Consider the following 14,261-nt stretch of genomic DNA (forward strand, 5'->3'; position numbering starts at 1 on the left):
GAATTTCCACCAAAATATTAATTTTCTGGAAACTCTGTTAGGGCTTCATGTTATCTACCTAACACTATGGGAAAGAACTAACATCATTGCATATATTTCCATTTCCATTTATTTTATTGATGTTATATACTTTTCTGTATAGAAAATTGACTTGATTAACATGACGGTGTCTTGCCCATTTTTAATAAAAATATGCGTTATTTTAAAATGCTATTTTGGTACTTTGGTTCATTTTTTAAAACATTTGAACCAACGATAAAGTTACAGAAAAGTTTTAAGGACAGATTTTTTTTTTTTTTTTAGGCTTAATTCACTTTATTTTTCTTGTATAAAAACCCTATGTTGTAGCCACAGTTGGAGCCTGGGTCTGCTGCACGGAGACTCTGGTGTGGGTCTTGACAAGGTGGTCCATGAATTCCTGATAGGGAGACTTGGTAAACACAGTCTCCTTCCAGAGGTCAGGGGTCAGGTAGCTGTAGGTCTTAGAGATGGCATCAAAGGTGGCCTTGGCGAAGTTGCCCAGGGTGGCAGTGCAGCCCCGGGCTGAGGTGTAGCAGTCATCAGTACCAGCCATCATGAGCAGCTTCTTGGGCACAGGCGCTGAGACGATGCCAGTGCCCCTGGGTGCAGGGATGAGGCGCACCAGCACAGAGCTGCAGCGGCCTGTCACCTTGCAAGGGACAGTGTGGGGCTTGCCGATCTTGTTCCCCCAGTAGCCTCTGCGCACGGGGACAATGGAGAGTTTGGCCAGGATGATGGCCCCACGGATAGCGGTGGCCACCTCCTTGGAGCACTTAACACTCAGGCCGACGTGGCCGTTGTAGTCCCCAATAGCAACAAACGCCTTGAACCTGGTGCGCTGGCCAGCACGGGTCTGCTTCTGCACGGGCATAATCTCCAAAACCTCGTCTTTGAGAGAGGCCCCCAGGAAAAAGTCAATGGTCTCAGATTCCTTAATGGGCAGGGAGAAGAGGTAGATCTCCTCCAGGGACTTGATCTTCATGTCCTTGTCCAAGCAGCCCAGCTTGGTGACGGGCATCCACTCCTTATCCTTGGCCTTGCCTCTGCGAGCTCCGCGGCCTCGGCCCCGGCCCCATCCACGGCTGCGACCCCGGCCCCGGATGCCACTGCCGAAATCTCCGAGGAAGCCACTGCGGTTCCCCGTCTCAGGCCCACTAGGGCCTCCGGGCCCCCCGGCTGCACCTGCATCATCCGCCGTTTGGTGTTTTCTTGGAGAAGCAAGGACAGATATTTTATTCTCAGAACCTTATGAAAGTAGTTTGCTTACCTGATGTCCCATTACCCCTAAATAGTTCAGTGTTCATTTCCTGTGAACAATGATGCTCTCCTACATAAACACAAAATCGCCTACAGCTATCAAAATCAGAAAACTAACATTGGCATGTTAATAATATTTAGTCCTCAGATCCTATTTACGTGTCTAGTTCTCCCAGCGACATCCTATAGCAACGTAATCGAGTTCAGATTTACATGTCGCATTCAGTTGTCAGAAACTGAGATCCTTAGTCACTGACTTTGCTGAACTTGGCACTTTTGTGGATCATGACCCAGTGATTTTTTAGAATGTTCCTCACTGGGATTTGTCTGATATTTCTTCAGAAGTGGGTTCAGGATTTGCATTTCATGAGAAATAAAACTGCAGTGATGCTCTGTTGTTCTCTTGTATTCTATCAGGAGGCTTGCAATTTTGATTTGTTCTATTACTAATGATTACTGCCTTGATTACTTGATGAATGTAGTGTCTGCCAGGCTTATCCACTGTGAAGTTATTCTTTTTTCCCTTAGTAATTACTTAATGAGTGTTTTCTGTGGGGAGGTATTTTCAAATGAGGTAAATATCTTGTCTGTATGTATGTAGAGATGCACATCATTGGAGATTCATGGTTTTCCCTCTTACCTAATGGATTAGAATTCCATTTACTTGTTTAATTTATTCTGATGCTCAAATTGTCCTCAATTTGACCAACAGGTATACTTTCAAAATGGTTCTTTTGAAATATTCATTGCTTGAGCATCTTTGTGCTTTCAAGAATACATAACAAGATATTTCTGGGACATTTTTTACTTCTCCTGGACCTACCTAAGAATCAGCCCTTTATCCAAGGATCCATCTTTCCTTTCTGTAGAAAATAGTATTAAAAATGTATACTAATAGTATGAAAATGTATATTGATAATGTAAGGTCTGTGCACCACTGGGAATATGGCCACTCCTAGGCCTGCAATGGACAAAGTTAGGGAATATATAGAATATATAGAAGTTTATTTATGCATGTATGTATATACATGAGATGTATATACATGAGATGTATATACATACATAGAGATGTGTGCACACATCTCTATCTTTACAGTTTGAAATATGTTAGTATGCACTGACATTTCTAATTCTGATCCAACATTACAGTGTTATTTTAGCTTTCTTCTCTTTTTCTATATTTGTTCATTCATTTTGCCACCTTACAAAACCCACTGTCATTCTTTTGAATTGATTTACTTATTTGGTCCATCCCCAGCTGTAACTAATATCCCATTCTGCCCAGCACCCTTTACCCTTTGCATAGGTGCCTTCCTCATCCTATTTAGGGTCCCTGCAGGTTCAGGCCCCATGGGCCAGCCTATCTGTCTGCCTAGATTCTCTGCTTAACCTGTTTACTACACCCAGGCTCTGATGTCCCACTTTGCATCACCCCAATGCTTGGACACCCTTTGCACCTTGCTTGTACTCTGAGCTGCCCATCGGGCCTCCTCCTCTGCACAGGCCTGAGGCCACATAGTGGATGCTTCCTATGGGCCTGTTTCTTCCTCCCGCTGCTCTGGTTCCTAGATTCCACGCCAAGCCACCCCTTCCCCAAGCAGATAGCAACGTTGCTCCACCCTACATGATGGCTTTAGTACTGAATTGTCTAGGAAGGAAAAGAAAGGAAAAGGGAATAGGTACCTTTTCACATTTTGTTATTGTTTGTTGCTGGTATGAAAAATGTTTTTAAATTTAGCATTTTTACTTTTATATTTTTATATTTGTAGCAAGGTTCCTAGATAGAGCAACCTTACTAAACATACTTATTAATTCTAATACATTATTTATAGGTTCTTTTGAATTTTCCAATACATAGTTATACTTCTTGTAAGTAATTTTGGATTTACTTCCACAAATGTAATTTTATTTCTACAGATTAAATCTCTATGAACAAACTCTAAGTAGAACAAAATCAAAGAGATGTAGATCTAGATATAGCATAGTCAAATTTTAAAAACTAAATGTAAAAGATATTTCTATCCATATAATTTCATTTCTGATCCTTCCATTACTCCATTGTCTAAGATTTGTATATAATATTATTAGTAGGTAACCTTTAACATATTCCATATCAGAGGGAAATCTTTCAACATTTTGCTATTGAATGTGTTTTGCTGACGTATTTTTAGACCTTTATCAGTTTGAGATGGGAGAATAAAAAAAATTTGCCACATTAGCAGTAAAAAAGCAGTCAACAGAAAAATGTCCTTAAGGGGTCTCAGATTAGTAGATAAAGAATATCTAAAGAATTAAAGGAAAGTGTGATAATGACATCGCACCAAGTGGAAAATAGTGATAAAGAGATGGAAATTACAAATACAAAAATGAACCAAATAGAAATTTTGGAGAGGAAAAGTAAATAACTGAAATGAAAACATCACTAGATGAGCTGAGCAACAGATTTGAACTAGCAGGAGAAAACTGGTGAACTCAAAGATCTGTCAATAGAGATCACACAGTCTGAGGAATGTAAAGAAAAAAAAGTGAAGAAAGTAAACAGAGCTTCAGCGCCTTGTGGGACACCATCAAGAATATCAGCATATGCATGATAGGAATTCTAGGAATATGAGAAAGATAAAGAGTCCGAAAGATACTTGATAAAAACCAACATCTAAAAATTTCTCAAATTTGATGAAGAATATTAACCTACACACTCAAATTCTGAGTAGAACAAATCAAGTACAATAAACTCTAAGTTAATAGACTCTAAGTTAAATAAACTCAAAGAGATCCAGACCTTGACATATCATACTCAAACTGTCAACAGTCAAAGATAAAGAAAAAAAAACTTGAAAATATCAAGAGAAAAAATGACTAGAAACCTTGGAAGGCAGAAGGCAATGGGTTTACATAGTCAAAGTGCAAAAAGAAAAAGACAGTCCACTAAAAATTCTAGATTCAGCAAAACGATTTTGAAAAAACAAGAAGAAATTAAGATATACCCGAATAAATAAAAATGGGGAAAATTTGTCACTAGCAAACCTGCTCTACAAGAAATTCTGCAGCGAGTCTTGCAGGCTGAAATTAAAGGATACAAAGCAGTAATTCAAATCAACATAAACAACAACAACAAAAAAATACGCAGGTAAATACAGAAGACTACATAAATACATTATTTTTGATTTTAACTATTTTTTTTCTCTAACAAGATTAATGACATTTAGCAAGACTGGTGTAGAAAGTAAGAGAGAATACTCCAATTACTAAAGTCAGGAATGCAAGATGGGACATCACTACTGACCTTCCAGAAATAAGAAAGATTATAAGGGAGTAGTACTAGGAACAACGTATGCTAACAAATTAGATAGATTACATGAAATTAACTGATTCTCAGAAGGATGAAAACTACCAAAACTGACTCAAGAAGAAATTGATAATGAGAGGAGATCTATAATAAGCAAGGAGATTGAATTGGTAAATAAAAATCTCACAACAGGCTGAGCATGGAGGCTCACACCTATAATTGTAGGTTTGGATTACAAAGGTTTGGAAGGTTGAGGTGGGTGGATTGCTACAGCCCAGCCTGGGCAACAGAGTGAAACCCTGTCTCAGGAAAAAAAAAAAAAAAAAAAGAATCTTACAACAAGGAAAAACTCAGTCCTAGATAGTTTCAGTGGTGAATTCCACAAACATTTAAAGCAAATTTAATACATATCTTTCAAAAGCTACCCAAAAAATAGAAAAAGAGGAAATAAGTCATAATTCATTCTATAAGGCTAGTATTACCCTAATATCAAATATCAAAACCAGACAGACAAGAAAACAGTAAACTGATATCTAAACATATACTATAGATATTAATTATATATATTATTATTAATATATAATATATATTTAATTGTATTATATATTATATAATTACTATATTAATTATACATTAATATATAACATGTAATTACTATATTAATTATACATTATTAATATATAACATGTAATTACTATATTAATTATACATTATTAATATATAACATGTAATTAATATACTAATTATACATTATTAATATATAACATGTAATTACTATATTAATTATACATTATATTTTTATATATTATGTATAATTTATATTATATATTATATTCATATTTATAATATAATATTTAATATTAATATATAATATACTATATAATTAATTATGTATTATTAATACACAATATATAATTAATATATTTTAATATATAATTAAATTTATTATATAATAGCTTTTCTCACTGGTAATCACTGTAATAGACAACAGTGAGAAGTGGAGTATTATTTACCAAGAGAAACACATACCTGCATATACATGTCATAGAGTTAATTTGATCACGGTGCAGTAGAAAAAATAGGGAGGGATCAGAAGACAAGGAAAGAGCTGAAAGACTGGAGGTAAGTTGGATATATGACAAACCAGAACAGTCATGAGAAATGGGAAAAATGAAAGAAGATAGTTTAAAGAAGTATTTTGGAAGGCGAGTTCAAAGGACCTGGATATACATGAAAAAAGATGAAGTAAGAATTTAAAATTGAAGAAAATGCCAAGATTTGTGACAAGGAGAGTAGGATAAAGCAGGAAATCTTTTTGTGTATTCTTGGAGATACATCATTGAGAATATTGGTGAAAATTACATTTTAGCTCTTATGTTACATGATCTAAAACATGGATATGAGACATTGACAAAAACAGAATTCATTTATTCTTTGCTCTTTTCCTATTCTAATTTTTAGATCAATCTACTGTGATTGCTTTAGTTTACTGTGAGTTTCGAGGTATTGGTGATTTGGTAACTGCACACTTCTCTGTAACTATGATAATGTAACATTGGAAATGATATCCAGTTTGTTCACAGGTAACAAGCAAGCACTTCTGAAAGAAGAATATCATATGCATTATGATGTGAATCCTTCCTTTAGAATGAAGTGGCACAACTTCTATTTCAATACATCTCAGTGAATAAATTTCATTTTTCTAATTATGGCTTATATGATAAAAGAAAAGTAGCAGGTGCTAACAAACAAATTAAACCCTTTCCTGATTAACTTAGTGATAGAACAGTGACAAAGCTTTGTTTGGAAAATCACCCAGCCTCTTATGTGTAATCGTACCCAGCTTGTTCTGATTCTTATTTTGCCGTTTCTTTGTCATCTATGTCCTAGGAAATTGTATCCTCATGTTTTATTTTAATGAGAAGAAATATTTTCATGATGTATACAGCTGTACTCTTGAACTCGTGGCATTTAAAGGGCAATAGAATGTTAATGTGACTAATAAAACAAAAGTGGTTTTGTAACAGTCTGCACGAGGATGCTAGTTTCTCCCTATCTTTTAAACTGACTAAATTTGACAACTTAGTTTGTAATGATCGAAATAGAGAATCACTGTGGATTCAAGTAGAAATAACCGTAAAACAAAGACATTCCTTACCTTTCAATAAACAGGTTGTCATGTTCTCCATTTCTTTGTAAGAGAAAATCTGTCAGGAAAGAGGTAAAAAAGTGTATTTCTCTGAATATTGGGGTCTATAATGATTTTTGAATTACTCTGGAAGGCAAGAGGTTGCAATACAAAAATAATCCTTCTCTAGTAATTGATTTTTGTACTTTCATTTGAACACACAAAATTGGTTTCAGGGCTGGTGTATTACAATGTGCCATTGAGCAAGGATATTGATAACTCCAGTACATGAACTCTGCAATGTATCAGTCACCATTTCTGCCCTCAGCACCTATATTTGGCATGCTAAAACCAGGTCTGGGTAGCTACAGCGACTGTGTGTTCAGAGCTGACAACCAGGGCACTTGGTCTTTCAAATATAACTGTAATCGTATGGGAACACTGGGTAAGAATATTTGAAATGAGGATGTTATAGAAGTTCTAAGACATATAGTTACTGTAGATGAAACTACTTTGGGGAGAAAAGAACATTTTTATTTATTATTTCATGTATTATCTCAATAAACAGTTGGTGACTGTATAATAGTCACTGAACACTAGAATTCGAAGTTGGGTATGGAACCATGACCAAGAGTCAGTCTCAGATCTTTAGGCACCCTTAGCAACTCTTTAAAGGAGCAACGAGAATGGGCAGACCCTATTGACTTTGATCTTTTCTCCCCACTGGTCTTTTCGTGTGAGGAGGGATTTGGTCATAGTGGAGCGTGGTCGTTATGATATGGATGAGCGGCTATAAATGAGCCTGGGAATCATCCAGACAGCAGGGCAGTGCAGGAAGACTTAGAGATCTGGCTAAAATGGCCATCCCTCACCTGTGCCCAGCATTTCTGTTTGCTGCTCCTGAGGCACTTTCTACTTCTGTGCCCTGCTTTGAGCCTCAGGAGGCTGATCTGCATAAACCAGATCCATGGCGCCCTGCGAGACACTCTGGGCTTGGCTGATGAGACCCACCAGGAGGAGACTGGAGCCCAAGGTCCCAGTGTTCATTCCCCTCTCTGACCCTTCCATGCAGGGTCATGGAGGGCTGGTTGCATCACAGCCTCTTTCCATAGCTGTCTCTTAGAGGCACAAGGCTCTCTCAAGGTCCTGGTAACCACTTCCCCCCATCAGGTCCGGAGTGACAAAGGCTTCCACTGTTGTAAGTCACAGGGTGCCTCGCCATCCCTCACTGGCTTCCTTTAACTTCCACACAGTTTTATAAAAGGTCCCTTCCTCAAACTTTAGTAATCCCATTTGAGTGGATCTTTGTCCCGCAGCCAGGACCATGACTGATACTTAATGCAAAAATGTGGCAGCTATGCTGGCAACAAACCAAGAGTGATGAGGCCACCACAGGTGGCACTGACAGTCAAAGAGCCCTTGGCACCTTCAGTTGCTAAAGGGGTCTGTGGTGGAGTTTGGGTGCTGGCTATGGTTGGTCTCATTTATTTATTCATTAGAAAATGATGATACATAATCGATAATCCACTCCATTTAAAATAAGGGAAAAATGATGTTAATGAGGTCCTTGCTACTAAAGAGAGCCCTTGACTCTGCATCCCTGTGAAGCTTAGGGAAGACTGTTGTCTTAGTCCATTTATATTCCTATAAGGAAATATCTGAGATTGGGTGAATTATAAGGAAAAAATGTTTATTTGGTTCATGGTTCTGCAGGCTGTTCAGGTTCATGGTTCTGCAGGCTGTACATCTGCTTGGCTTCTGGCAAGGCCTCAGGATGCTTCCACTCCTGGTGGGAGGTGAAGGGGAGCTGGCATGTGCAGAGACCACATGGCAGGAGAGGTAGCAAATGTCAGGGGAGAAGTGCCAGGCTCTTTTCAACATCCAGCTCTCAGAAACTAACAGAGCGAGAACTGAGTCACCCCAAAGAGAGGGCGTTCATCTACTCATGAGGGATTTGCCCTCATGACCTAGACGCCTCCCATTAGGCCTCACTTCCAACATTGGGGATCAAATTTCAACATGAGGTTTGGGGAACAAACATGCAAACTATAGAAACTGCGTAAGATACTCTAATAAGTCAATGAATGAAGAGTTAAAAATCTCACTATGTGACTTTTACAGATAGAAAACTCCCCTACTCAATATACAATTTGAAATGAAAAGGATGATGAAACATATGCAATGGGTGTGAGTAGGACACTTTTTCCATTACCACTGCAATTAGCAGTAAGTCTTCCCACAGAAAAAAGAGGTTTATATCCTCCTCCCATCACTATGCAGTAGAGAAAACTGATACTGGCAGAGAAAGCTGCTAGTTTGGCAGAAAATACTGGCTCAGAGCAAAGAACTACAGCCATGCACAGTCATTTCTGTTGACTAGTAAAGTGGCAGCCAGCACTTTGCAGAGCACGAGATGAAGGTAGACAACAGCATCTGAGTTAAAATACTTTTGACCAGGACTATTCTTTGACCAAGTGGACGAAGTGAGGTTAACACCTTGGAGCACCAAGTAATCAGAATGCTGATGTCAGGAGCAGACATACAGGGTAAGGGAGGAGCAGGTACAGAGAATATGCAAGGAAAGAAGGAAGAATCATCCTCATCTCTATTCTCCTGGAAAATTGATAAGGATTAGCAAAGATAGTTATAAGAGATCCTTACATAGCATATTGTTTTATGATTTCTAATTTCATTTTCAATAATTCCCAGTAAGTCATTTTCTGGTCTTCAGAAAGCGTCAAGCAGTTGTCTAGTTCTTGTTACCTGCAAACTTACATGCAGGTGTCCTCACATGCACACCGGTATGTCATTTTAGAAAGGCGATTTATGTCTGCACGTGGACTAGGGATCTAGAGTTGCACATCCTTATGGAGGGGGCCCTGTATCCCCCTCCTTCCTGTCCCAACTGCATGGACCAGGAGCAGGCAAGAACTCCACATGGGGTAACAAATTTGCTCCTCTGGGAGTTTGGAATCATGATGCTGAGTCCTTCTATCTGTGAATGTGGCTGGCATGGAATAGAGTGCGGCAGGATGACCTGGAGAGCATTGGCCTGAACACCTGAGACACAAATGTACAGTTTCCTCTTCCTTCCTCACAACCAGCACATCCCGGTGAAGCTCGGATGACACACTCTGCCCATGGCAGACCAAGGAGACTGCAGACAACTTGTGAACTAGAGGAGGCTTTTCATGCAACATGCTACATATTATACCAGTGAACTCGAGGCTCTCAGAGAGAGAAAAGAGTTTTGCATGACACATTTTGGAGATGAAAGAGGAACTAGGAGTCACTTCTCTTTCTCTAGCCTCTTAGATTTCCCAGGAGAAAGGAGGCAGGATGCTGTATCCAATTATTGTAACAAGGATAAGGGAGTAGACATCTGTTAGAATTCAGGCAAAAAAAAAAAAAACAGTAACAGGAAAAATAATGGACACAATAAAGCAGAATTGCATTCTCCTTCATACAAATGCCCACAGGTGGACTGTCCAGAGCTGGCTTGGCAGACTCATAGGTCAGGACCCAGGTTCCCTCTGTGTGACTGTGATGTTTAATTTTATATTTCTATTTGGCAGGACATGGTACCCAGTTATTTGGTCCACCACCCATCTGAATGTTGCTGTAAAAGTGTGTTTTAGATATGATTAACATTTATAATCATTTGACTTTAAGTAAAACCATATTATTCTCCACAATGTGAGTAGGCATCATCTATTTCATTGAAAACCTCAAGAGCAAAGGCTAATGTTTGTTGTAGAAGAAGGGATTCTACATCTAGACTACCAAAGAGAAATTCTACCTGAATTTCTAGCCTTTGGAATAAAGACTTTAACATCCACTCTTACCTAAATCTCTAGCTTGCCCGCTTAGTGTACAGATTTTAAACTTACCAGCACCCACGATTTTGAGCCAGTTTCTCAAAATCAGTCTCTCTTTCTCTCTGTGTGTGTGTGACACACAAACACACACACCCCCCCCCACATGTTCTGTCTGTCTAGAGAATCCTGACTAACATAACTGTGGATCCACCAATGAAAGCAGCAGCCCTGAAGGGTTCTCCACTGGGCATGGCAGGAGGGAAGGGCAAGAGTGATAACACCCTGGTGATTCCAGATCTGGAAGGACACAGACATGGCCCTGACTTTTTCTGCATGCCCAAGGGTACATGTACAATAACCAAATGTCTCTGAGTGCCCAGGCAGGGTTGTGAGTGTGTGAGGTGAGGGTCTCCTCCCAGCTAAGGCTGTGGGCAGCCCCTCAGCTGGAAATAACAATGGAGGTGCTTCTGGGGCCTCTCGGAGACTGTTAATGGCCCATCATCCCCCAGCAGGGTAATCAGCACACATTGTCCAAACAGGGAGGACACATTACTTACAATTTCAATAATGAATGATGTTAGATGATGACCAGGGAAGAAGCGACTATAGCCACACTGCCTGCACCCCCCAGTCACACCTTATTAATATGGTGAGAGCCATCCTTAAAATAGGCAAAAGTGGATGGATCACTGACAGAATGATAGTTTAAATAAAGTTCAATCCACAAAGACTATCAAAAGGCGTGGAGCTTTAAACCACAAATGGTTGTTGAGTGTATCTAATATTTTAATCACCAAATAGGAACGGAGACTCCGGTCAATAATAGAAATAAGGAAAATTGTATTCAAAGTGAAATTGACATAAACTTAACCTTTTTAAAGTAAGAAATTCAGTGGCATTTACTACAGTCACAGTGTTATACAATCATCACCTTTATCTACTTCAGAAACATTTTCATCACCTCAAAAGGAAACCCCACACCTATTAAGCTGTCGCTCCCTGTTCTTCCTTCCTCTAGCCTTGGAAACCACCAATCTGCATTCTGTGTCTGCAGATTTACCTATTATTGACACACTTTATCTATTATGGATATTTCTATGTAAGTAAACAATATGGGAGCTTTTATGTCTGACTTCTCTCACTTAACATAGAATTTTCTAGGTTTATTTACATTGTAGCATGTATCAGGACTTCATGTCTTTTAGACATTGAATACAATTTTAATTTATTTGTATACAACAGTTTGTGAATCCATTCATCTATTGATGGGCATTCGAGCTGTTCCCACCTTTTAGCTATTGTGAATATTGTTGCTATGAATTTGCATCTACGTGTATTTGTTTTAAGTATCTGTTTTCAATTTTGGCAGAGGGTGGGGTGGTGTCTTCACCTCAGAGTGAAATTGCTGGATCATATGGTAATTCTGTGTTTAACTTTTTAAGGAACTGCCAAACTGTTTTCCACATCGCCGAATCATTTTACATTGCAGCAGTTCTATATTAATGTTTCATTTTTTCCACATCCTCAACTCCTGTTACTTTCTGTTTTCCAAATTAAAATTGAAAGTAATCCTGTTTGTTATAGCTATCTTAGTGGGTATTAGCTGGTACTTCATTGTGGCTTTGATTTGCATTTTCCTAATTACTAATGATAGTGAGCATCTTTTTATGTGTTCATTGGACATTTATATCTTTTTCTTTGAAAAAATGTTTATATGAGTCCTTCGTTTATTTTAAATCGGGTTGTGTCTCTGTTATTGTTTAGTTGTATGAGTTCTTTACATATTCTGGATACTAGATCCTTATTAGACAAATGATCTGTGAATACTTTCCTCTATTCTGTAGATTGTCTTTTATTTTCTTGAAAATGTCCCTTGATGCACAAAAGTTTTCAGTTTTGATAGTCTAATTTATCTATTTTTTTATTTTGTTACTTGTGCTTTTGTTATTACATCAGTTGATTCATTGCCAAATGCAAGAACATAAGGACTTACCCCTGGGTTTTCTTCTAAGAATTTTATGATTTGAATTTTTATATGTAGGCTATTTATCTATTTGGAGTTGTTTTGTATATGGTGTGAGGTAGGGGCTCAATTTTATTCTTTTGCATGTGGAAATCCAGTTGTCACAGCACCACTTGTTGAAAGACTATTCTTTTCCCATTAATTTTATTTTTTATTTTTTTGAGATGGAGTTTTGCTCTTGTCACCCAGGCTAGAGGGCAATGGCGCATTCTTGGCTCACTACAACCTCTGTATCCCAGGTTCAAGTGATTCTCCTGCCTCAGCTTCCCAAGTAGCTGGGATTAGAGGCACCTGCCACCATGTTTGGCTAATTTTTGTATTTTTAGTAGAGACGAGGTTTTGCCATGTTGACCAGGCTGGTCTCAAACTCCTGACCTCAGACGATTCACCCGCCTTGGCCTCACAAAATGCTGGGATTACAGGTGTGAGCCACCATGCCCAGCCTCTTTTCCCATTATATTATCTTGGCCTCCATGATGAAAATCAGCAGAAAAGTTGTATATTTTTAGTATATTCAAGTTTGGCTGATTTTTATTTATCTTTTCTATTACAGCTAGGAGGTTGAGTAAAAAATATTCTAACTGTGGATCATGATTAAAAAAAAAAAAAGCTAAAGGAAATTGAAACAAAAACACAGAGGAAAGGGATGGAAGAGAGAGAGCACCTGTTACTCAGCAATTGCTGTTTCCAGCCTCTCCTGGCTGTAGCTCTGTTCCTGCATCAGATTTCCTTGTGCCACCTCTAGCCTTATCATAAGCTCCACTTAACTTACAACGAATAGAATTTTTTAATAGAGTTAATGAACATAATCCTTAAGACAATCAATATTTTTATCATATTCCCCCCACAAAAATGACAAAATAGAAAAAACTAGGCTTGACTCACCACCTTTAATCCATCTCTGGGGATATTTATATGTGGCCTTACATGCGTCACAGAGAGAACTGGCAAACTCCATTGCCCTCCACAAAGTACTGAGGCCAGAAGGGCTCTTGTGAGGACACAGAGGCTGCTCTGAGCAAAATAAGCCCCAGGCCTGCTTTCAGGCAGGGCTTCCTAGACTCTTATTGCTGGTGGACGCACCACCATTAGATCGGGTGCTTGTCGCATATTCAATATGCAGTTGCCAGAAATTGCTGATGCACAGGAACTCAAGCCCACCTGCCAATGTTGTCCAGAATTTTAATATCCCAGCTTCATCTTTCTGTGTACATAGGTTTGGTTTTTGATTGAGGAGTGGTTATTAATGAATGGGGCAGATTTCATATGCCTTACATTAAAACACAGTTTTTACTTGATTTATATTAAATAGTCTTTCATCCTTTTTCCTCCAGAAGAGTTTTTCCTTTCCTTTTAACTTTTCCAAAGTGACCAAATTTTCTCAAGTGTTCATAAAAATACTTTGTTTTTATATGACTTTTTAGTTTGAAATAATTTCAGACTAAATTTGAATAGTTTAGGCTTTTTGAAAACCCTACAGAAAAGTTGTAAGATTGGATAAATACACCTGGATATCCTTTGTCAGCCTTTCCCAGTGTTTATATATTTCTCTATTTATTTTAGTGCTCCCTCTCTGTCTACATACACACACACACACACACACACACACATACACACACATATATACACATGCACACATATATGCTATATATGATCTGTATCTATTTTGTATATTTATAAATTAGATTATAATTATATGTTAAATTTACACGCATTTTATTTTTCTGA

The 14,261-nt window shown here is 38.3% G+C and overlaps 1 pseudogene; it reads right to left on the reverse strand.

The window, feature by feature from the left end:
- Window positions 1-285: 285 nt before the first annotated feature.
- LOC102126114 (small ribosomal subunit protein uS5 pseudogene) lies at window positions 286-1,137 on the reverse strand (annotated as a pseudogene).
- Between the last annotated feature and the right edge of the window lie 13,124 nt (window positions 1,138-14,261).

The sequence above is a fragment of the Macaca fascicularis genome, chromosome 4 (assembly GCF_037993035.2).
Source record: "Macaca fascicularis isolate 582-1 chromosome 4, T2T-MFA8v1.1".
Taxonomy (NCBI): Eukaryota; Metazoa; Chordata; class Mammalia; order Primates; family Cercopithecidae; genus Macaca; species Macaca fascicularis.